The sequence below is a fragment of the Leiobunum rupestre genome, chromosome 1 (assembly GCF_980474605.1).
Source record: "Leiobunum rupestre chromosome 1, qqLeiRupe1.1.hap1, whole genome shotgun sequence".
Lineage (NCBI taxonomy): Eukaryota > Metazoa > Arthropoda > Arachnida > Opiliones > Sclerosomatidae > Leiobunum > Leiobunum rupestre.
Window position 1 is genome coordinate 45,312,510 of NC_143384.1, and position 25,883 is coordinate 45,338,392.

The 25,883-nt window shown below is 37.3% G+C and overlaps 1 non-coding gene across 1 annotated transcript; it reads right to left on the reverse strand.

Annotated features, from left to right (window-relative positions):
* Positions 1–14,210: 14,210 nt before the first annotated feature.
* On the reverse strand, positions 14,211–14,282 carry TRNAW-CCA (transfer RNA tryptophan (anticodon CCA)). The gene has a single exon. It is a non-coding gene; the product is annotated as a tRNA-Trp (tRNA).
* Positions 14,283–25,883: the final 11,601 nt, after the last annotated feature.

Consider the following 25,883-nt stretch of genomic DNA (forward strand, 5'->3'; position numbering starts at 1 on the left):
GACTTTATTGTATTAAATTACTTTTACGGGTATTAAATGAATGCTATTAGAAAGGGATACGTTTTTTAATAACTGTTCATTAAATACTAATGTGCCTATTTTGAAAAAATGCAAAAACGAAAATACTATAATTGCTAGATAGAACAGATATTTTTAATTATATTTGATGCGAAGAAGTCGGAGTGAACGTGAACCAGATTCTTCTAGATTTAACCTTGATAGGATTCTTTCTGTGGCAACCATTTCAATTATTTAATTGAGAATGACAAACGAATTTTTCATATTTTAATTCAATGTACCCAGCTGAGACTCTTAACATAATTAAATTGCAACTTTTTTAAAAACGAGGTCATCTTTATAACAGTAAGATTAATACTCGTTTCAGAGCTCAATTTAAAGAATTACGTGTAGGACTGGATAGTCAAAAATGTGATGCTAATTTTATACAACTTTATTGTTTATTCAGATCCGGTTGTTGTAATTTTGTCATTAGACGTTTTGTGGGCTCGTAGCCGGAAGTCTAGCTTAAGTAATTAGCCAGCATTTGTCTGTTGGAACAAAAGTTACAGATTTTTTTGCTGTAGGAAATCCTCATTTATTTGCTAATGTTAGTAAAAGTAACTTTATAGAAAATAAATTAAAAAACCTTGAGGAACTCATTAGACTAGGCTAATTCAACTGTTGTTTTGTCCAAAACGAGATAATAACAAAGCACTTCGTCGATTTGCGAGCGCCAGCTAAATGCATGAAAGTCAGTGAAAATATAGAAAACTATTAATAACAAAAAAATTGGTAGAGCGTATTTAAGAAGGATTTTGGGAATCAAGACACGGTGCAAAACGTAACATTTCTTAAGCCTCAAGAGAGTGCAAAACATAAAATTTCTTAAGCCTGAAGAGAGTGCAAAACATAAAATTTCTTAAGCCTGAAGAGAGTGCAAAACATAAAATTTCTTAAGCCTGAAGAGAGTGCAAAATGTAACATATCTTTAAGCTTCAAGAAAGTGCAAAACGTAACATTTCTTTAAACCTCAAGAGATTGCAAAACGTAAAATTTCTCTAAGCCTCAAGAGAGTGCAAAACGTAACATTATTTTAAGCCTCAAGAGAGTGCAAAACGTAACATTTTTTTAAGCCTCAAGAGAGTGCAAAAAGTAACATTTCTTTTAGCCTCAAGAGAGCGCAAAACGTAAAATTTCTTTAAGCCTCTAGAGAGTGCAAAAAGTTAGTGACTTTTTGGTCAAAAAAGGAGCACAGTTTAACCCCACACGAAATAAAATCTTCGATACACCTTTGTGCGCAATAAGTTAGTTAAATATAGCGATTTTTCAAGTTGTTGGATGGGGTGATTTTCCTAAACGTGTTACTTAATGGCTTAAGTAAGTTTAGGTCACAAAGGGTAGTGGTAGTTTATTAATTTTTAAAAAGACGTCCGCATCCTCCTCGAGCTGGAAAAATTATTAAATTTCTAACTTTTCGGCACACTCAAAAAAAAAAAACAATTCAAAGTCAGATGCGTCTGGCTTTTTGTCAAATATGAATACCACATAATCGAAGCAACCAAAAATAGTTAAATAATGTAATTGAACAAATTAATTTAGAAAACTTAAGAAAATGATGCTATCTAAATTAATCAATTTAATATTAAAAAGAACAATCAATTTATCGAAATAATTAAGGTTCAGCATTATAAAAGTAATTTAGTGAAATGTAAAAACTCGTAAATTATTCATTTCATTGTAATAATTAATTTCTTATTAATGTCGTTCGATTTTTAGTTTGTTCTTGATTTTCACGATGATTTATTTTATTTTTTCTAATGACGAAAGCTCGAGAATTATAAGCAAAAGATTGGATGCGAGTAAGGTTCCAATGAAAGCCCACATTGCCCGGTACTCTTCAGTTAGGGAAATCCTATGAAAATGAAAAGTAATTTAAACATCGGAAAAAACATTTCAAATAATGAGGTTCGATGTTATGTAAGAGTAGGAAGCTCTGATATCATGGGTCGTGACTAAAGTTGGAATTAAAGTACGCACATGTCTTGCAATGAGGTAGTGAGCTTGGAAATATAATCGATTTGAAGTTCTGGTTACGATTGTATCAGAAATTGGTCGAATCTTTAAAATATTTCTTTCGTTTCTTGATCAATCTGCAGGAGGTTGAAATTTCTTCGAATTATATTTTCAACCTTACAAAATTTATTGGGGCAAGTTAAGACTACCGCGAGTTTGCTAGTCTATTCAGATTGTTTTTGATGGTGAGGGCATCTTCTCTAAAGGTCTTCATTACACGATAGAGGGCTGATGTTAGGATTATCTCGTCGTAGTCTCTATAGTTGTACATTCTCAGGCGTTTCTAAAATTACATTCAGAGGAGAAGATACGTCACAAACGAAAAACAGCGAGTTAGGTTTAAATTTAGTCTGAGTGTCACTCGTAGCAAGAAGATAAGAGTGACTACCCGTAGATACATAACAATAAATGCGCGTGGCAACGTCGTGTCCATCAACAGAAATAGTCAAATCCGGAAATGTATTAGAGACGTCAGACACATTGATGGTTAACTGTGTTTTATTATCTTAAGCACTAATAATAACACTTAGAATTAATGTTGTACTTTTAATAATAACCAGCTAGTCTAATACCAAAGGCCCCAGCCTACGTCCAAGTTATCTAGCGACTTTTAATGCCTTTTAACAGGGATGGCATTTAACTAGACCGAACTTTTAACTAAAAATGGCTGAAAAAATTACTAAAAAGGGCAGAAACTATTTCAAATACCGTCCAAAATATTAGTTTTGTCCACCTCGTTTATTGAATTTTACAATTTACATTTAGTCGTATTATTCGCGGCCTTTGTACATAGTTTTGGGCGCCTGCGTTTTCTTTTTTCTCCAAGAGGTACCTTTGCTTCTGGTCTAACGCTGTAAATTTTTAATCGGATGGCTAATCCTAGTATGTGCTTCCACAAGAAGTCCTTTTGAAATGAGCGGCAATTACATTACGCAGTTTCTCAATCATTACTCACCATAGTCACTCTATAGATTTGAGATTTCCAAGTAACGTATTTGTCGAAAGTTCTCCAGGTAAACAGCCTAGACTGTTTTAAATATTGGATGACGGTTGCAACACTAATTTTTTTGGAACTTTGTCTGGGTTGAATGAAATAGCTCGTTGTATACACATCCGACCTTGCCCAATTGTAGGACGTTGTCTCCATTTTTAAAGATATTGAAGGCCTGTGAAAAAAAGGAACAAAATTAACTGTGGTTTCGTTGACGGAAATTGACCATGTGCTTATGTAATCTTTCTCTTTGGTATAAAATTATCCCATAGGTAACCGTTCTCGCAAAGTGTATTCGCGCTTGATGCTATTATTTTTTGCATTGTTTGTACTAGGGTATCCTTCCGAAAATCCTTCAAACCAACCAAAGTTACGTTTCATATATTGTTCATCAAAATATTCTGCAAATTCTTTTGTCTCGTCGTTGGTTTCCACTTCTTGCGCCAAAGTTGACAGGCGACTACAAATTCATTTTCACAGCAAGCTAATTGTAGACTAACGATGTCTTCGCGAATAGAGGCTCGCAACGACAACTTCACACTGAGCAAATGTTTGTCCACATTTCGTATCCAACAGTGGACTCTCTTGATACCCTTTAATAACATTTTTAATAATAAGTTTTGAAAATTTACACTTACCCTGTTTTAAGCGTAAGTAGGCGAGAAAGTTAGAGAGTTGCTTCTTCGGTGGATCTATGTCACGCTGCTCTCGCAATGCATTTAAAATAGCCTTCGGCTGCGACACACCGACTGACACCAATTTTCGAACAGCATCTCTTGTACTTTGTGGAAGCCCCTTATACACTAACTCGTGAGTATGAGATGCGTTGTTTGCTAACTGCGTAACATCTTGGGATTTTTTTGAAATTACAAGCTCCATTTTTACTGGACAATTCCGCTGCCACTTACAATCGAAGTATATCCGAATATCATTAGCCAGTTTCTTTGTTATTCGTTGCTTCCATGCCCTTTCACCAGCGATTACTAATCTTGACTCTTCATGACGACGAAAAGTACGTTTATAAAGGTAATTCGCGTTTGGAAGACGCGAAGATGTAGCACTTGGTATAAGGGGAGTACAGTACACATTGTAATGATGTATAGCGACCACAGACAATATCGATACTGATGCATTTAATAAATAAAATAAACGACCGATATTCTCTTATCTGTTTTTTTTAAAGATAAGGAAAGGTAGATATTTTCATTTAATTTGTGGTATTCGATATTGTTTTTTTTCGGCCAAATTAAGTTTCGGCCTCTTTTAGTTATTTTTACAATGCGTACGAGGGTGGTGGCAAGCCCTTCATAACACGCGAGTCAACAGCTCCCTACACTAACTCGTACCGTTAACCTGGACATGTTTTTATGGAAAGGGGAAACTCCTTTAACTCAACTCTTTCATAAATAATAAGGGTGACATAATACAATGTATGGCGGATCCACACTTCGTCTCCCCGATACTACATCATGATATTTTTTGTTCCTCTTACTTAAACTCTTCATGACCCTCCTAGCGCCATCTATCACAATGGCGCGATATTGAAATTACACAACCAACTTTAAAGACAGGTACATATTGCAGAATGCTTCAAGAAAATAATTAAGTTCCTGGCTTTTTCAAGAAGCAAACTCAGCGGCGTCATCCATTTAATAAATTAATTAATTTAATCAACCGTCAAAATCAGGATTTTCGTAAAAGTAATTAAAGAAGAAACGTTTTACGCCTAATTAAGGGACCCCAATTTCGTTACCATAGCGACGCCACTGATTTTCTCGTAGAGCTTTCCATTGAACGAAAATGCGTGGTGTGTTAATAAGAACGTACCAAAGTATCAGTGGGCGGGTTACGATCTTAAAGACGGTCGAGAGCGATTAGATCATCATTGTGTGAAATAGCTATGTAGAGGGATTTGATGTTTAAGGTGATAAAGTCACCATTGTGGACCCTTACACGATAAATTAGAAAACGTCCGAAGAGTGTTACTCGTGTCTGTCACGTAGCTAGGCAAGTCAGTAACACCCAGGGGCAACAAACACAAGGAGAACGCAGCTAGCCTTTAAAACCGCTAACTCAATGTTGTGTACAAATTTTATTGGACAAATCTTTACGCTGATCGTTATACGGAAAAGGGGAAGATAATTTCCGAACTATCCCCTTCCGACGGCAGCAGGCGCTAAAGCATCTAGCCATAGAAAACTGTACACAAGAAAATCCACTACTTTTGACGGGTTGTGTTCTCCTTGTGTGGGGTGCTATGTTTGTTGCTCCTAGCTGCCATGAAACGGAAAAGGTACGAGCTTCAGTGTCACTGTGCAGTTTGAGTTTTATCTGTTCCACCGAGCTCTACTAATTAGACAACATTTTAATTCTATAGGCCATTAAAGTGGCTTAAATCCAATCCGACTTACCGCCGGGCTATGGTGTACCCCAACGGGGGCGCATTCGAAAAAAAAAGTTGCTCCTCTGGTGAAAACGCTCGTTCTTCCCTTCCTTCTCTTGCGCAGACGCGAGTGATGTCACTGGCTGTCGCTTTCTATTTCGGGGGACTTTTTCGGTTTACCGGTATTTGTCTGTCACCTCCGTAGTCACGTAGCAGTCGTAAATATTAGACCGTTATTTGGGAAAATTTTCAAAGTTTAATTTTTTAATTACTAGGACGTCACAAAACCCCAAAGGGTATTTTGACACAGACTTGAGCGGAGCGAGCGAGACGTGAAATAAGAGCATACAAGAAATAGTTATAAATTGAGCAAACATATTTTATACATCGCCAAAGTTACAAAAGCTCTAATCTCTCTAGTTCTTTTTTTTTGGTTGGTAGCCCGGGTTTACTATTAACCTTCAAAAGGCGCTCAAAATTGAAACCTGGATCGAAGATTATGCCATCCAACGTTTAATGAGTAACGCCTGTTAAAACCGTAGGAATAACGCCTGTTAAAACCGTTGGAGCAAAAACAAATCGTGCCTCACCCCAAAACGTTGCTGCCAAAACAAATCCTACCTTCGCTACTCAATCGCCACAAACAACCCCTAACAAAAAAGCAGCCGCTCCACCAGCAAAGTACGTATTATAATTAAATTTAAATTTAAATAATGTAAATAAACAATTTAAAATTAGTAGTTAATTACCTAAAAACTAATTAAATACCTAATTAAAATATATAAAGAACTACTTAAATACCTAATTAAAATATATAAAGAACTAATTAAATACCTAATTAAAATATATGAAGAACTAACTAAAATAAATAATTAAATAACTTATTTACAAATGTAACGATCTACAAATAATTCATTATTTCCAAAGGAGACACCTTTTGGATGACCCAGCGTTCGACAGCGACGATTAATTCAACGAAATGGCCAATTTCATTCCAGTTTCTTTAATGCCTGGGGAAATAGTTGTAAAATTAGGCAGTAGAGTCATTGAAATTGAAGTTGTAGAAACCATGAATTTCATTTTGAACAGAATTAAATAAAAAATGCATAAAAAACCGCCTTTAATTTTTCTCATCTCCCTCTCTCCCGCAATGCATAAAAAAGCATTTCAATCCCCTCCCCTCTTACACATACTTTACGGGCATTGACAGGTTCTCTATCGAAAGTCGCCTTACACACATGCTATCTAGCGATACTATTAGACCCAGGCTTCGGACGGTTTCTACTCTCTCGCCTTTTACGCGCGCTGCGCTGCCAGGTTCCCTCTATACGCGCGCTATCTGGCTTCTCTCTCTCCCTTTATACACGCGGTCCCCTTTTGCACGCGCTTCCAGGTTCACCGGGTGTTCACCGGGCGCCAGGCTTCGGGCGGTTTATACTCTCTCGCCTTTTACGCGCGCTTCGCATAGGTTATTTTGACGGCTTCGGACAATCACAGCATGGACTCTATTATATCTATTTTATGGACGACAATTATCAAACTTTTTGAAGAAGATTGTGCAAGATTAAAATTTAAGCTTCTTCCCAAGTTAAAGAAGGACCATGTTTTTTTAGACAGCTATTCAAAAATGAGAGTCCGATTAGCTGCGCAAATCCTATCAAAAACGTGTGCTGATGCCATAGAGCATGAATACGGTGCAAAATATTCTGAAACAGTTCAATTTATCCGTCTAATACTCCTTTTTGGCCAGAAAATGGGGCGGAAAAGGGGAAGGGACGTGAGCATGCGCCAAACATATTCTTGTTTCTTTTAGACGCCATATTTGAAATCGCGCCAGCTATTTTGTATGGGAAAAATTCAGGGGTAACTTCGAAACACAAGTTATTAAATTAAATATGGTTTGATGCAGTATCTTTGGTTGTAAAAGTATTTATGGAGCTCAATTAATTATATTTAATCGCTTTCCAAAGAAGATAATTCACCTTTAGGCAAGAAAAAAACACAGAAAAAATTGGAGCCCAACGCTGAGTTTGAGGGTTTGTAGCAGACATTTTCGGAGCCCAAGGACTGGATTCCAACGCTAAATTCACCATCTAGTATAATAATACTCCAATCAAAACGTGAATTAGTGGGGAAGAAAGTCAGCTAGATATGAATAAATAAATATGAAATTGGATAGTTACGAAATATTAAATGAAATTGGTTCCTTAACTTAAGCCTTTTTAAGTTTTTAGTAACTTAAATTTCTAGAGATAATTCGATTATGCCTTCTTTCTAGGAAGAGTATAAAGTTTTTATGAATGATTTGGTTCAGCAGCAAAGATTTGGTATATCACAAAATTTTAATAATAATTACATGTCACTTGTAGAGATATAACCATAGAACTAAAGAAGTTGAAAACTCGTCCCACCGTACACCACCACAAGATAGTATTAAAAAGACAACCATATCACCAATAGATAATTTGCATGAAAATTTTATCCAGAAATGAATGGAAATGTGCCTACGGAAGTTAACCTATTACCCGAGGCTTTTCGATTAAAGTTTTGTTATAAAGGAACCCAGACAGACTACAGATGATTCAACCTGAATTTGAGAACCGAACTTTACGAGAGCATTAGAGCACTGAAAGAGGAAACATCACCCATGCTTTTTCCTATAGATAAAAAATTGCCCTCAAAATGGCGGCCATAGCCCAAAGCTACAGAGCGATATTACTCTATTGTGGATCAATTTATCACTGTCATGATGAGACTGAAAGTCCAATTCGAGTCTTAAATTTATTCCGAGTCTACAATTTGCAGTTGAGCCCAATCTGAGCGTTATATTAGTCAGAATCATTCCAAAAATTAAATCAGTAATTAAAATTTAAAATTAGTACCAATGTAGTTAAACATTTTTAAATATTACGAAGTAATTAACTAATTTTCTTTAAAAATGTTTTTTAAATTTCTAGATTTGTTGGTTTCTAACTTACAACAGGAGTTGTTTAATATTCACACGCAGGTCAGCAATATACCATAGAAAAATAGAATATATTTTACATTTCCATTTCACAAAATCAATGTTAGAAATCTCACAATTCTAATCTGAGTCAAATATTAATGTATAAAAAAACCTAAAAGAGCTTAGAAAGGAACTTTGTTTTAGTTAGCTGTATAATTTTATACCACATTGAAATTATTTTTAAATTTCCTATAAAAATAAAGATACAGGAGTTTAGAATTTTCAATCTCTTAAAACTTAAATCCTTAGTAATCCTAATGAAGTGGTTAGAGTAAACCATATCAGTTATTGTTCCACTCCGGTGTACCTTTCCATGTAAAAGAGTAGCGAACCTGCATGACTCTGATGTTATAATATACAAAAAATATATAAACCATTAGAAAAATTTTAGAACTTGCTAATAAGTTACAGAAAATATAAGACACAATTATACCCAATAACCAAATCGCAAGCCCGACCACAAATAGTTCTATAAAAATTGTCAAGTCCGAGGCGTACCAGCCTGGGTTCAGGAGTACATTTTGAACCGTGCGCCAAAAACACTCCTATCTTTAGGATATAAAAGCTAATTATAATTTGTTTTGTCTAGAACCGGTCACCATTTACCCACAGTACGCCTCTGGGTCAAGTACCATAACCACAAGGTAACTGACGGATCTCATAGATGGGTAACATCTTGATTTGATGTAAAGAAACTCGAGGGGTCGGACACTTGCCATTATTTTGTACGGGATTTCGCAGAGATTTTGGCGATTTTATCATTACTTTTTGAAGTGATTTTGGGATTTCAATGTTAATTTACCATAGAGAGTTAAAAGATTTTGCGATTTTAGACTAAGTGTACGGGATTTTGGAAAATGTCCGACCCCTCGAAGAAACTGCCCATTAATTTATTTATTTAGATTGAAAAATTAGTCACGAATTAAAGCAGGAATAAATTAATCGATATCACTATCAACTCACCACACAAAAATTGTAGAGCTTCCTCAAATTTTAACAAAATACTAAATAGTTTAATGTGCTACTGCTTTCCAACTTCTGTAGAAATAGAAGGCCGAGCAACATCCACGTTTTCGTCAAGGCCTAGATTTTCATCATGATCTAAGTCCGGCAAACCGTACCTGTTACCACTTACATGTCATATTTTCTCGTGTTCGCTCTTTTTTTCTTAAATTCAGTAATATAATCACTTTTTTTCATTTAAATTTAATTCCTAAATTTGTTATAACACTTTCAACGTTTTATTATAAGTTTCACTAAACATTCGTTATCCATGGTTAACATACGGAGAGATGGCGTCGTCTGCTTCTAAGAAACATTGGGCCGTAAGCGCATGCGCGTAATTAAAACCAAAAAGGTGTATGAACCGTTTCTTTGATCTAATGAATACGAAAAATCTTAAAACAGGCCTGTTAAAAAGAAACCAAGATTTGGAGCCATACAAGGATCCGTCTGACCATCGTTTAGAAGTAAATAGTCATTATTCAATAGTTTATTCCTAAAACCTTTAAAATAAAAAAACATTTGCTCTTATTACAGTGGCTGGAAAATGAATTTATCCAATATTTCAAGGATTGGGAAAAAGAAGTGGCAAATAGACCAGGTGAATTCACCGCACAAGGGAGAAAAAAAATGATTATAAGCCGGGAGACAATAGAAGGTCTAGTTATAACAGGTAACTTTTACCAGAAATTGTGCTACTTTTGAAAATATATAATACTCATTAAATGTTTTTTAGCCCAATCTGTACCAGATATAGTGCGTTTTCTATTATCAAAGAATGCCAAGTTCGTAATGACATATAATTTGTCCCAGGATGTATTAGAACAGGAGTTTGGAAAACATAGAGGTGCCTGTGGAGGAAATACAAACCCAGATGTACTACATTATGCGCAAAATGTAGACCGTTTCATCGAATTAGAAAATGAAATATTTCCCCCTAAAGAGGGTAACACTTTAGTCAGCAGTTAAAAAAATATGCAACTTTCATTCAAAATAAATATTTATTTACTTTCAATTAATGTACTTTTTTCAATGCCAATGTTTTATGTAGGAACTCATTTGAAACAAGTGCTTTTAATTAGGGACTCCTTATTATCACAAGTACTTTTAACTAGGAACTCCTTATTATCACAAGTGCTTTTAATTAGGGACTCCTTATTATCACAAGTGCTTTTAATTAGAAACTCCTAGTTATCTGTCAAAATTTCCACATAAACAAAAATATAGAAACTAAAGTAATAGTATGTATCAATTGTAAAAACTTTAAACCCCTACTTAATATACTTTTGGTAAAAGTTATTGGCAAAAAAATATTTGTACTTTAAACCCCTACTTTAACGAAACTAAAAACTACGTTTTCTCATTTCCAATCAAACCTTTTCGCAAAGCTGGCTCTGACTTCTGTCGTTTGTTAATTTTACTAAAATGTTTTGCTCTTAAGTATAACATTAACCCTTTGCCTCGCACCTTAAGAAAACTTTCTATTAATTTGCTTAATAATTTTTGAATAATGATATCGCCTTTTGATACCACCAAATCGCTAAAAATGTTTTTCCATTCCTGCTGTATTAATTCATTTTCAAGCAGGGTATCGCAAGCTCGCTTTTTTCTATCTTAATTAAAATCTAATAAACTAAGGCCTTGTCTACCATCATAAAATTTATCAACAGCATTATCCATTACCTGGAATAATTTATAGGTATTTTTGTTAACATAAAGTAAACCCCCTCGGTTAGTTTTGGTAACCCACGCTGTAATTTGTAAATTAGAAAATTCTTTGGTTAAGTAATCTTTAACAGTGTCATATGATCCGTTTAGAGCTACGTAATTCCGAAATTTATAACTTTTTGAGTTACTAAAAACAGATCTAACGGTTGCTCCAGCAACGTAATATAGAATTTGTTGGGTCTTTAAGTCATTTTCTAGGCTTCCCACAACAGGTTGATGTTCATCTTGATGATTTTCAATAGATTTCGTACTTTCCATTTCATTTTTCGTCATGTGTATTTGCAATAAGACTAGAATTAACCTCAAAAATTCTGCTCCGCATGACCGTTTTAAAAAAGGTGAAAAGCAAGAAAATATCTAAAAGTAAAATTGCATCATTAGGTAATTGCCCAATATGTTCTTAGTAAATAAGACAAAAGTTTACTGGTGGGGCTATTGATGATATGTATGTAATAGATTCGTGTAGTAGATAATCATTGGACTGTACTCTCTGAGCTTGTGACCAGAAGTTTTTAGATGATTTAACATCACTAAATTCATTGTAAATTAAATTATAGCCTTGGTTCCAAAATTTGGCTTGCTTTTTTTCCCAACTTCAATTAATTCCTTGAAAACTAAAACCAAATCAGCATTTGGAGTTTCCAGTAATTCGGAGAATTTTGTCAAACTTTCATTTATCATTTCTTTAAATTTGTCGTCTGTCAGAGCTATAGAAATGGAACAGATATAATTAAATTTATATTGAAACTAACCCAGAATTAAATACAGGTGCTCAACCTACTTAGAAGAACTCCAGATGGTTTAGGTTTTCTTTTCATTTGTATACCCTTCGGTTGATCAAATACTGGGGCTAGAACAGCTTCCTTTTTTTCAAAACTGGATATTTCAAGTTTAGATGAAATATCAAGGTCAATGTATTGTTCTTCAATTACATAAATAAATTCTGGTTGATGATTCACCTCTCCAAGGAAATTTTCTTCTGATATATTATTGGAACTGTAATCTGGAACGCATTTCCTATAAATACATAAATATTTGGCAAAGGCTTAAAATAAAACATAAAAACGTACTATTTCTAAAAATATTTTAATACATATCTAATTGGAAAAACAAGATTCTACAAAAGTAAAACTAAAAAGTAGCCTTTCTGTATAAAAATGGTCTTCGTGCGGCTCATTAATCTTCTTTTTTGCATTTGGAAAACTCGACACCTTTCCAATGCGAGCCATTTTTAAATTTGGACGAAACAACCTTGAAATTACTAAGTTTTATGTACAGCCAACAAGTTTTGGACGCGAGAAATTGGCCGCAAACGGACTCTTCTATTGACGAATAAAATAGCTGGATAACCCGTCCCTTTAGATATAATAGAGTCCATGATCACAGGACCAGTATTTTTTCCCCATAGCAGTCGTTGCTAAGGGAGCTACGCTCGCTTCGCTCAATAATAGATTATACATAGCATACATAAAATCTTTAGCTTTGTCTTAAAAATTCTGAGACCTATTTTAATTAGTTTTGACCATTTAAATTAAAAATAAAAACATTTTATGTTGCCAAGACCATGTGTACGTTAGATACCAAGCTTTACAAATGCTACGATAGTAAAGTAAAATAAACACATCTAATCAGCACCAGGTTTTAGCAACGCTTTGCAATAGTTATATAATTAGTTTCAAAATAACTTGACTTCTTAAGCAATATTGACTTGATATACATAATTAATTGTAATTATTTTTAGTAATAACCTGCGATTATTGATAATTCGTAACCTTTGCTAAGTTATAAGATTATTTTTAATTGAATATAAGTTGAACAATTCGAGTGATGAAGCACATTAATTTAAAAATAGAGCCAAATAGAAAAAAAAAGTTCAGACAGATACCAGTAAAATTATTCAAATGATCATTATATTAACTTTGAAAGTTTCGGTTAAGAAATTTCAATAGGACAAATCTACAGATTTTAATTCAATTATATTTAATCGTGACTTAATAATTTGGAGATTTTTCTTAACAAGGCTAAATATCTATCAGCCCATAAAATTTAGTAACCCCTGAACGATACTTTGGCCTTTTTCAAGTTAATTAATTAATTAATTAATAATTCATTTACCAAGTTAAATTGATGTATTTTTGATAAACTTTTTAAGTGTAGAATGTTATTTTGAAATTATTTTGACTTAATTACAACAATACTAATTGCTCGGCTCCTGTAAATCAAGCCATAACGGCTAAATTTTAAACTTTACGCGCCCAATACGAAGGAAGAAGAAACGAAGACTGAAACTGTTCCTTTTTCGAAAAACTTTCTTGGGGCTAACAATAGAGGCAGATGTATATCGGTGACAAAGAACTTTACATTTCTGAAATTCCGCTGTCAAGTGACCAGTGCTAGAAGTATCAAGAGCACCATTGTAAAGGAATCCCCCCTGCCAACAGGTTTTAGCCTCAGTGTGGCTGACTCGCACGTGCGCAGTCAAAGATTCAAATTCTTGTAAAAAGGAACAGGGACGACTTGTTGTCTGACATCCAGTGACGTTTCTTTCGGGGAATAAGTCGATGTCTTTCCCCTTTTCTCTCCGTCGCGAGTTTTTATATTTTCTCGTTTGAAAAGGGGCTTTATGCGCCAACCTAATTGTAAGCGTAGCTTTTTTCTAGGAACCTTGGGTGTACCCAACGCTAAGAACAAATAGTCGAAAAGAACAAATAGTGCCACAGAAGATGCATACATTTAAAAAACGATGAGTTTCATTTACTTTTGATAACGGTTGATTCTATAAATAAATTACGGAAATAATTTCATCTATAAAGCAGGCCCACAAAAAAATGCTTCTAAAGCATGTAATAATATTGTTCCCATTAAGTTAAATTTCATTCCGTGAAAATAAAATTTTCTCCATATGAAAATATTTCAAAACTGTTTGCCAAAATATTGATTGTTTGAAACACGACCGGACCTTCTTAATAGAGCAGTAATAATATTCGGCATCTTCATATTAAGAAAACCCGATAAAAAAAATTTGGTGACCCGGACGTGATTCGAACACGCAGCCTTCTGATCTGGAGTCAGACGCGCTACCGTTGCGCCACCGAGCCGTGGAAAGTGGGATCGTTATCGTTGCCTAAGTGATAAGTTATACCTTTTCTAATATTTTTCGAATAACATAAAATTGCGAAACTTCAATATAATATAAAAGGATACACCTAGAAAAAATATTTTAAGTTGGCTATAAAAGAATAAATCAGGGGCATGCTGACGTTTTTACGAGCGGGGGTAAAAACCATAATAGAAGCACAAACCAGGTTAAATCATGAACATTGTATTAGTAACTACACTATTTTGGTTTTTCGCGTAATAGGAAGCTTTTTACCTTGTATTCTTCTGATTCTCTGTAATCAATTATATCTGGATATTCTTTAGCTGCTCCTTGGCTTCCTACAAAATTTAGGGAGCAACAAGAAGTTCCTCTATTTTGGTTTTTAACGCTAAAATCATTAAGTCTCCCACACTAACCAATTTGAGCATTTCAATAAATTTTTGTTGCAGGATGACCACAGAATATTTTAAAATCCTTTATAGGAATTATAGGAAATTTATCAGTGAAATATAAGTAAATATAGGAAGAAAAGTGGGGGAAAAGGAAAATGTAGGAAGAAAAGTGGGGGAAAAGGAAAATGTAGGAAGAAAAGTGGGGGAAAAGGAAAATGTAGGAAGAAAGTTGAGAGAATAAAGGGAAAAAATTGGAATAAAATTGAGATAAAAAATAAAAGAAAATCAATTGTACGATAAGGGAAAACGGCTGTCAAAATTGTTTAAAGGTGGAATAACCTTCTAAATTAAGTTCATAACCGAAAACAATAATTAATAAAAAGTAAGAACCAACCATCTTTATTATTACATTATTGATTAAAAATTTCACTTTTTCAAAAAAAGAATATACTATTTTAATTTCTTCAAACTTTTGGCTTAAAATACAGGGTATTATAGGAAATTTAATGAAATTAAAGGTGAGAAAAGGAAGGACGTTAAATTAATCGTCTCAAATTAGGAATCTCTATCTCTAGCGATATGCAAATTTATTTGAATAAAATACAGTCGTCTCGTTGTCGGAGCCATCTCCAAGCTTCTAGTCCTACTCTGTGGTCATCTTTTCTCAACTCTTCGTATTCTGTTTCCAAAGGTGACGTCTCAGTACACGTTCGTTAATAACGTGGCTGGCTTGGCCAATAGATACTAGTTAGGTTGTACTTAGTTTGTTAAATTTGTATACTAGGATTGTAAAGTTTATTGTAATGATGGTAGGGAATTTTGATTTGCATGCCGGTTAGGATTGTCGGGGAACTATTATATAACATCTCGTTGCTATCTTGTTGTTAAGTACTGTTTAGTCTTAAGCCTACCCTAGTTCGTAAATAACGCAAATTGCATAGTTGTCGAATAAATTTCGGCTGCTTTCGGCGGTTAGCAAAACGACCAGCAAAAATGATTTTAACCACTAGGGGCTCTCCTCTCCTCTCCATCTAATGAGAAGGGTTGGGGTCGCGAAGTCATGACAACAAAAATAATTTGACCTTCAAAAAATAAACCCCTTCCGCGAAACTTAATTCAACGGAAAACGACAAAAGCTCTATTTAAAGATTTATGACCCTTGCACCCTTGGCAGGTATTTTTGGATATAGAGAAAGATATGGTTAAACTTGAAAAAATATTTACAGCGCCGAAGATGGGACATCTTGGCACAACGGAGGGGATCTCTAGATAGGACTATAATCCCTTAGGTCTATGACGCTTCGTGAGAAAGAAGTCATAAATAATTTTATAATAAAAATATTTTTTTTTTTAAATTAAAGAAAAGATTCCTTGCTACCGAATTAGATATTTGTGTCCCGATATCAATATAATACCAAAAGTAAATAGGGGGAGAAAGTCTCGCACTTGGGTCCAACCGCACGACGTGTTATTTGAGGGGTAAAATTTTTGGGCTTCGGAAATGACTTCCCCCTCGCCTCTTTACAAGGACACAAAGCTATCGGTTGTACTCCGCCACGATGAAAAATAGTTCTCTATAAAATACGTGAATATTAAATAATTTGGTTAATTTAGTTCCTAAATAAAGTAGATATATGATAGAAACTAAAATGCGACATTTTAAAAATAATAACACGCCTTTTGAAAAGAAATAAACCGTAACTAGAATAACGCTCACTTAAATCGTGGAGAGCGTGGCGCCATCTAAGAGCAGAGATCGGGACTAATTGGTAAATCTACGATGCTAAGGCCTAACAATTTGCAAGTTTAATTGAAATAATAGCTATAGCTACGAGATTTTTTTGTTTATTTTACAATTGATATAGTAATTTTTAATTAGAATCAACCGTTATCGAATGAAATAATGGTCAGCATTTGACAGAGAGACTATTTGAAATCGCGAGGGGGTGACATGGTTGCCAGGGAATAAAATTCAAAATTTTCATCTTGAGCGCGGACCGGAATACCACAAATGCACTACTTCGCGCGTAATGCGCTATCCTTATTGGTTAGAAATATCACGTGATCACTAGCTCTTTAAAAAGGGTGTCAAGCATGGTGGAAGGTAAAATCTGAAGGCAGTGATAGACTTTCTCCCCCTATTTACTTTTGATAATACTGCATATCACCTCATAGTTATACTGTTTTAATTTATGAGGTCTGTAGTGAAGATTATAATGATTCGTTTATCTTCCTATTGATAATTTTAGTCCGTAAGCTTACGAATTCTTTTCTATATGGTTGCAGAGGCAATTTTACCTTCGGGGAGCAAAGGGTCTTTGAAAGGAATGTAAATTATTTTTCATTATTAGTAATATAACGCTGTTGCACCCATAATAAGGTAAAGAGATGGTCTTACAGTTTAAGGCCAATTTTAGTCCCATTGTTTAGTACAGCTGTTCTCAATTTATTTTTGCTATGGAACCCTAAATTATCCACTTAATATTGGCGGAACCCCAACTCATTTTTTACTTATCTTAAAAGACTCTTGACACAAACAAAGATGGTCACTCTGCGAATTCTCGGAACACCTGTGACCCTTCCACGGAACCTCAGGATTTTTTTTTTGACGTCACTATGTTAACTTAACAAACAACTACGTGAGAGGGGAGCGCGCGCAGAGGGCATTTTTTTCTCGTAGGCGGGGCCAAAGCCGTCAGAGTAATCTTATCATACGCGATACGGCAGGATAAGCATTCCAAGTAGAGGTATGGATTCTAGAGCTACGATAATGGAGGTATGCAAGTTTTTTGAGAGGCCTCACACCCATATCGTAGCGCCATCTAGTGGAGGTAGAGTTATCGGCTCATTTTTCCTTTCCAATCGTCTTAATGGACCAAATTTCTTGGTACTCTTTCAGAACGAAGTAACAGACGCTTTAGACGCCATACCGGTGGAAATTTACAGACAACTATGGTACCACCATGACGGTGCACCACACCATTAACCTCGATGTGTTGTGGATCATCTTAACAACTGGTTCCTTCAGCGTTGGATTGGTAGAAACAATCAAATCTTTCTGGTGACATTCTTGTAATTTTTTTGAGTACGCAGGGTCTGTTTCTCTCATTGATTTCAGCTAGATAGATAATATCTTAAAATCTTGCAAAGTAACCCTTGGTCAGAATATAATTTCCCTTTTACCAGAGTTCAACGCCGTTACCACCAATGCTACGAATAAACTAATGGGAAAATGTTGTAAAAAACTAAGAGTTCACTGGTACTAATAACATTCATATTTAAGGGCCAACGTGAAGATGGAGTGTTGGAATATAATTTTATCCTACTGTCTTTTGCATAATTTCCCGATTTAAAAAAACATTCTCCGTCTTGATACATTTGGCAAATAATTAACATGGTGATGGAATATTTGTAAAGCAAGAGCACTAAACTTAGTTAATTCATTTCCATAAAACTTAAACGTATTATTTATTTTAAATCAATTGCCCTACTCCAGAAGATTCAATAATCTTCCGAACATATCTCTCTCATTGGATTGTTAATGGTTAATGTACGATTTACTAACAATTAATAATTATCTACCTGATTTATTACTATTGTTTTTACTGATATATTGGAGACTTTTTTACAAAAAGCCCCTATTCAGAATCAGAGGTAAATACCACCAGACACTTCTGCAATTTTCCGTACAACTGTTGTCTTTAAAGTGATTGATTTTTAAGATTGTTTGGATATTACTCGCCACTAGTATTGTTATTCCTTGCATCAGTTTTTAGATTGTTCCATTTTTTAATTAAATCTGAAGAGGGTTAGGAAATGTTACCATAGATGACCATAACAAATATATTAAGTATTTTAAATTGCGTACTAATATTCTGCCGTGTCGTGGTGCCCCTGCCATTAGAATTGGTGAAAGGAAATGTCGGTTTGGCTGGCAATAAAGTTGACTCCCTCTCCCATATAAGTCAAGCGTGTCCATTAACCCATGCTTCAAGGTGTACTCGGCATTATAAAATCCTGAACTTTGTATAAAGTCAATTAAAGATCCAAATTGGATGAAAATTCAGGAACCGAGGATTAAACTGAGAAAGGGTTGTTCCCAAATTATATTAATTAAGCCTGATTTGCTATTAATTCGAGGGGTAAGACACTCAAGAACTCAGGTGCACATTTGCTATTGGAACTCTTATGAACTCCCTCGAACTCTCAAGAACTCTCCCCGAACTCCCGCGAACTCTCAAGAACTCTCCTCGAACTCCCTCGAACTCTCCTCGAACTCACTCGAACTCTCCTCGAACTCCCTCGAACTCTCCTCGAACTCTCCTCGAACTCTCCTCGAACTCTCCTCGAACGCTCTTCGAACTCTCCTCGAACTCTCCTCGAACTCCCGCGAACTCTCCTCGAACTCTCCTCAAACTCCCTCGAACTCTCCTCGAACTTCCTCGAACTCCCTCGAACTCTCCTCGAACTCCCTCGAACTCCCTCGAACTCCCTCGAACTCCCTCGAACTCCCTCGAACTCTCCTCGAACTCTCCTCGAACTCTCCTCGAACTCTCCTCGAACTCCCTCGAACTCCCTCGAACTCCCTCGAACTCCCTCGAACTCCCTCGAACTCCCTCGAACTCCCTCGAACTCTCCTCGAACTCTCCTCGAACTCTCCTCGAACGCTCCTCGAACTCTCCTCGAACTCCCTCGAACTCTCCTCGAACTCTCCTCGAACTCTCCTCGAACTCTCCTCGAACTCTCCTCGAACTCCCTCGAACTCCCTCGAACTCCCTCGAACTCCCTCGAACTCCCTCGAACTCCCTCGAACTCCCTCGAACTCTCCTCGAACTCTCCTCGAACTCTCCTCGAACGCTCCTCGAACTCTCCTCGAACTCCCGCGAACTCTCAAGAACTCTCCTCGAACTCCCTCGAACTCTCCTCGAACTCTCCTCGAACTCACTCGAACTCTCCTCGAACTCCCTCGAACTCCCTCGAACTCCCTCGAACTCCCTCGAACTCCCTCGAACTCCCTCGAACTCCCTCGAACTCCCTCGAATTGTAACATGCTAATTTTATAGTTTTTGTTTAATATTTATGTTTTCCTTTTTATTCTTTTGAATTGTCTCCCTTGGGATTGTTCTGCTCTGCAGAAAATATTTTCCAACCCAGCTATTCCGAGTTTTCTGGGCTCTGGTACCGAACTAGGGCTATACCTGTCTTTAAACTTCGTTTTCCAAAATAAAAAAACTTTTGTTATGTAAACTCTATTTGTAACGACGTTTTGTTGCGATTTGGTTGGTAATTACTATGCTTGCCACCATATTTGCACTTTGCACTTAAAATGTGAATAAAGTATATATTTAGGCTTAATTCTCTACGAAACTTTACCGGAAATCGACTTAAGCGACGCCACGTTAAACTAAAATTAACCGTAATTTTCCTATTTTCAGTATTAACGCGTGCTTTTTAAAGCCTGAACGGTGGATCCCCTTAGATTCTTGGTCCATGATTTAACTGTTGGGACAGGGCTCCAGCCACCTGGTACCTACTGATAATACTGAACAATCAATCACTCGTTCGCGACTTCTTTAGGCTACATTTCTCGCTACAGTAGAATTTAATAGGGATGCAACGGTTCCACTTTTTTGGACTATCTCGGCTCCGGATCTGGTTCCGGTTCCTAAATTTTTGCTTTATCGGTTACGGTTACGGTTACGGTTCCGGTTCTTAAAATTTTAATTTATCGGTTCCGGTTTCGGTTCCGGTTCTCAAAATTTAGAACCGATCGGTTCCGGTTCCGAAACGGTTCCTATACGGTTCCAGTGTGTTTAGTATTAATTAAAGTTAAATACACTAGCAATTAAAATGAAGTTAAAGAGAAATAAAATCCACCACATTTATTTATTTAGAATATAAAAATTGTTTTTGATAAATTATATTTTAAAAATAGTAGCTTTCTCAGTGACGTAGCTATGGGTTCGGGGTCCTCCCGCGAAACTGTTTTTGTTGTCCCTTATAATCATTAAGGCCGAGTCGCGTTTATCGCCATCTAGAGTTAGGGCTAACATGTATATCGCCTTCTACAATTAGATTTAACGCGTACTTGCATGTTAAATATATAAAGCGCTTAAAAATGGCTCTAAGCCCTAAGTGAAACTATTAAGATAAATCACGGCAATCAGCGTCTGGAGCACCAAAAACAAAGGTTCTGGTAGAACTTGGAAGTCTGAAGTTCAGACGCCCAAGTCCGACCAGAATCACGATCTAGATGACTTAATGTAAAATAATAAAAAAAATCATTGCTACTATTATCTCGTAGGGAACTCATGTATTTGTTTATTCAATAAAGTAGGGTAAAAATGAAATCTTCTGTTTGAAAATTCCCATGGTTTCATCGTTTCAAGATGGAGGGGGGAGGGGGGGATAATGTACTTTCATTTCAGGGGCGTAGGATCGTTTTAGAAGTTAAAGGGGGCAAAGAGAAACGAAACGAGGGGTCTAGGAGCTTAGCCCCCGATGTAGAGTGAGTAATCGGACGCGAATGTCATTAAGGCATTAACAATAACAACAGTTATCATACGAAGTGTATTTTAGTCTTTAGAGTTGTTTATGAATTTAAGATACACAAATCCACAATAATAAAATGAGAATGGTTTTTAATTTTTAAAGGAGTGTAGCTTCACCGAATGCATGTGTTACTGTTTGACTACTATGTAAATTGTTGGGAAAAGACACAGTTGAGCTCCTATAAGCTTTTTATGCTTTTAAATTGAGAATTTGAGTTTTTGAAGATTTCAACTGACCAAAAAGTTGAAGGGGCAATAACATTAGTTGCCCCTCCCAGCAAAATTCTAGGGAGGGGCATTGCCCCCCTGGTTCCTACGCCCCTGCCTCATTTCATTGAAAAATATAAAGACGGGATTTATATGACTCATTTTGATTTCAGTTGAGTATATCGTTCTAAATGGAGTCCATATTATTTCGTTCAATAAGCGAAATTTAAGCAAATGCATAAGTTGAAATTTTAGATTTTCTAGACAAAAACTACCCAGGCCAGTGATTATATTATGCAAACCAATTAGCCTTACCTTAAAAACTTTAAATTCAGAAACACAACTTAGTTATGAATTTACAAGGTTTAACGATCTGCTATAAAACACGTGTCTCGATACTTTTTAAACTTCATTATGTTACTTTCATTATGTACGTTGTTTGGATATTTATGCGATGGTTATTGTGGTTGTATTTATAAAGTTTTGGGCGCTTCTGTTGAAACATAAAGAAATATTTGAAGCTAGTAAAACATTAACTTGAGCTGACAAGAGAAAAAACTAGACGAGGCCTCTTGCGGTTGGACTGTACACAGTCCCATAGGCAATTTGGGAGCCCCTCGATGGAAGCCCCCCCCCGCATTTTGGAGTCTGCCGGGGCGATATTTACGCCACTGGCTTTTCCGCTGTTCCTCCTTTATGTCGGTTCCGAAGGGGATCAAAAATTATGCTTGCCCATTGCCCCACTAAAAAATTGCTCGGAAGGAACACTAGTAGCAGTAGACGACAAATATTTTTTGTGGCCTTTGCTACATTTGTGAAATTGTGTCGAGTTTTCCGACTGAAGAAAATAAAACTAAAACTATCGCGGATTTCTGGATGATGTCAGTTTTGAAAGCAAACATTTGGAGGACGAGCCCATTTTCAGGGTGTGTCAGTTGACAGTTACGTAGAAACCCACATAGAGTTATCTGAGATAGGATAAATATGAGCTTATATGAAAAACTAATAGTAAATTAGGAAGTTTAATTACTAAATTTCAAAGTGCGCTTAATGTTGGTAAATAAAGTTATAGAACCGTTTAAAAACCGTTTAAATCAATGGAAAACTTGGTTCCGGTTCCGGTTGCGGTTATCATTTTTTTTACAAATATCGGTTCCGGTTCCGGATACGGTTATAAAATTTTTATATTATCGGTTCCGGTTTCGGTTCCGGTTCCTAGAATTTACTCGGTTCTTCTCGGTTCCGGTTCCGGTTCCGGTTATCCGTTGCTTCCCTAGAATTTAATTCCATAAAGTAAATGATGTAAAGAAATTATATCACTTAACTGTAGCATCACGAAGCTCTACTTCCGTTTTTCCCGGGTAACAGAGTGGTTGTTTGTAAATATTATTATTATTTTTTATAATTATAAAAGGTGTCATTCAAAAGATAATGATAATACAAGTAGATGTCATTGTTTCATGGCTATTACTCTTTAGTTTGTAAAAAGATGGCGATGGAAAGAACTAAATAAAAAATGCAAAATAGACGGCATTGCAAACTTTCTTACCTCAAATAACGCCAGAACCTACGTCCTCACGAGTAGCGTCACACTAGTGACGTCGCGACACCCCTTCAATTAGCCAAACAAGAGGGGAAAGAAGAGGGAAATCACTGAGCTCTCGTCGGATGGTAGGTTCGAAGAAAGATAGGCTTGCTCCAGTGAACATTCTGTTTTGTGGGAAGGAAAGTGAGGAGCTTAAGTAAACTTTGGAAAAGTAAGAATGACGAGTAGTGCGCGCCGAGTTCGGTCTCAAATATGGGAAAATCCTGGTCCTGACGAAGGATGGTCGTGGATTATTATCCTTGGGTTGTGGATTTCTGGTTACGTTGCTTACGGAATAAATGAGCATTTGCTTGGGAGTCATCTACCCGGCGTTCGCTCACTAGGGCACCTGCATGAGTTCTGAAGTGGCATCTTGGCTCTTTTTCATTGCGATAATCGCCACTAATGTCACAGGTGAATATGATCAATTATCACTATATAAACGGTGAACTCTTTGTTGGGTAGATTTTCTCCATTTCGTTACCTTCAAATTTGAATGGACGTGGGTTTATTATTGGCCAAGCGAACGAGAACTACTAGTATAGACGTGAAATCTTGCTTATACTAAAGTGCTTTGTCCGGGCACAATAGCAAAAATAAAATAGATTTCCGAAATTTTTACTACATGAATTGATATAACTTCTTTTGGTGTATAGTTATTAGTATATTTCGATAACGTAATATTTGAGAAACTTAAATCAAAGTGTAGCATCTCTGTTTAAAATGTCTCACCACGTCCAAAATTAAAATCTTTGTAATGAAACTCTAAGACAGTTTTCGAGCCTGACATTTGAAATCTTTCTATCGTCCCAACGTTTCGAACTCTCCTCGAACTCTCCTCGAACTCTCCTCAAACTCTCCTCAAACTCTCCTCAAACTCTCCTCAAACTCACTCAAACTCCCTCGAACTCCCTCGAACTCCCTCGAACTCTCTTCGAACTCCCTCGAACTCCCTCGAACTCTCCTCGAACTCCCTCAAACTCCCTCAAACTCCCTCAAACTCTCCCGAACTCTCGAGAACTCTCCCGAACTCTCGAGAACTCTCGCGAACTCTCGAGAACTCTCCCGAACTCTCGAGAACTCTCGCGAACTCTCGAGAACTCTCCCGAACTCTCGAGAACTCTCCCGAACTCTCGAGAACTCTCCCGAACTCTCGAGAACTCTCCCGAACTCTCGAGAACTCTCCCGAACTCTCGAGAACTCTCCCGAACTCTCGAGAACTCTCCCGAACTCTCGTAAACTCTCCCGAACTCTCGAGAACTCTCCCGAACTCTCGACAACTCTCCCGAACTCTCGAGAACTCTCCCGAACTCTCCCGAACTCTCCCGAACTCTCCCGAACTCTCGAGAACTCCCGCGAACTCTCAAGAACTCTCCTCGAACTCCCTCGAACTCTCTTCGAACTCACTCGAACTCTCCTCGAACTCACTCGAACTCTCCCGAACTCCCTCGAACTCTCCTCGAACTCTCCTCGAACTCTCCTCGAACTCTCCTCGAACTCTCCTCGAACTCTCCTCGAACGCTCCTTGAACTCACTCAAACTCCCTCGAACTCCCTCGAACTCCCTCGAACTCTCTGCGAACTCCCTCGAACTCCCTCGAACTCTCCTCGAACTACCTCGAACTCCCTCAAACTCCCTCAAACTCCCTCAAACTCTCCCGAACTCTCGAGAACTCTCCCGAACTCTCGAGAACTCTCCAGAACTCTCGAACTCCCTCGAACTCACTCGAACTCTCCTCGAACTCTCCTCGAACTCTCCTCGAACTCTCCTCGAACTCACTCGAACTCTCCTCAAACTCCCTCGAACTCTCCTCAAACTCCCTCGAACTCCCTCGAACTCTCCTCGAACTCTCCTCGAACTGTCCTCGAACGCTCCTCGAACTCTCCCGAACTCTCGAGAACTCTCCCTAACTCTCGAGAACTCTCCCGAACTCTCGAGAACTCTCCCTAACACTCGAGAACTCTCCCGAACTCTCGAGAACTCTCCCGAACTCTCCCGAACTCTCTTCGAACTCACTCGAACTCTCCTCGAACTCACTCGAACTCTCCCGAACTCCCTCGAACTCTCCTCGAACTCTCCTCGAACTCTCCTCGAACTCTCCTCGAACGCTCCTTGAACTCACTCAAACTCCATCGAACTCCCTCGAACTCCCTCGAACTCTCTGCGAACTCCCTCGAACTCCCTCGAACACTCCTCGAACTACCTCGAACTCCCTCAAACTCCCTCAAACTCCCTCAAACTCTCCCGAACTCTCGAGAACTCTCCCGAACTCTCGAGAACTCTCCAGAACTCTCGAACTCCCTCGAACTCACTCGAACTCTCCTCGAACTCTCCTCGAACTCTCCTCGAACTCTCCTCGAACTCACTCGAACTCTCCTCAAACTCCCTCGAACTCTCCTCAAACTCCCTCGAACTCCCTCGAACTCTCCTCGAACTCTCCTCGAACTGTCCTCGAACGCTCCTCGAACTCTCCCGAACTCTCGAGAACTCTCCCTAACTCTCGAGAACTCTCCCGAACTCTCGAGAACTCTCCCTAACACTCGAGAACTCTCCCGAACTCTCGAGAACTCCCGCGAACTCTCAAGAACTCTCAAGAACTCCCTCGAACTCTCTTCGAACTCACTCGAACTCTCCTCGAACTCACTCGAACTCTCCCGAACTCCCTCGAACTCTCCTCGAACTCTCCTCGAACTCTCCTCGAACTCTCCTCGAACGCTCCTTGAACTCACTCAAACTCCCTCGAACTCCCTCGAACTCCCTCGAACTCTCCTCGAACTCCCTTGAACTCCCTCGAACTCTCCTCGAACTCCCTCGAACTCCCTCAAACTCCCTCAAACTCCCTCAAACTCTCCCGAACTCTCGAG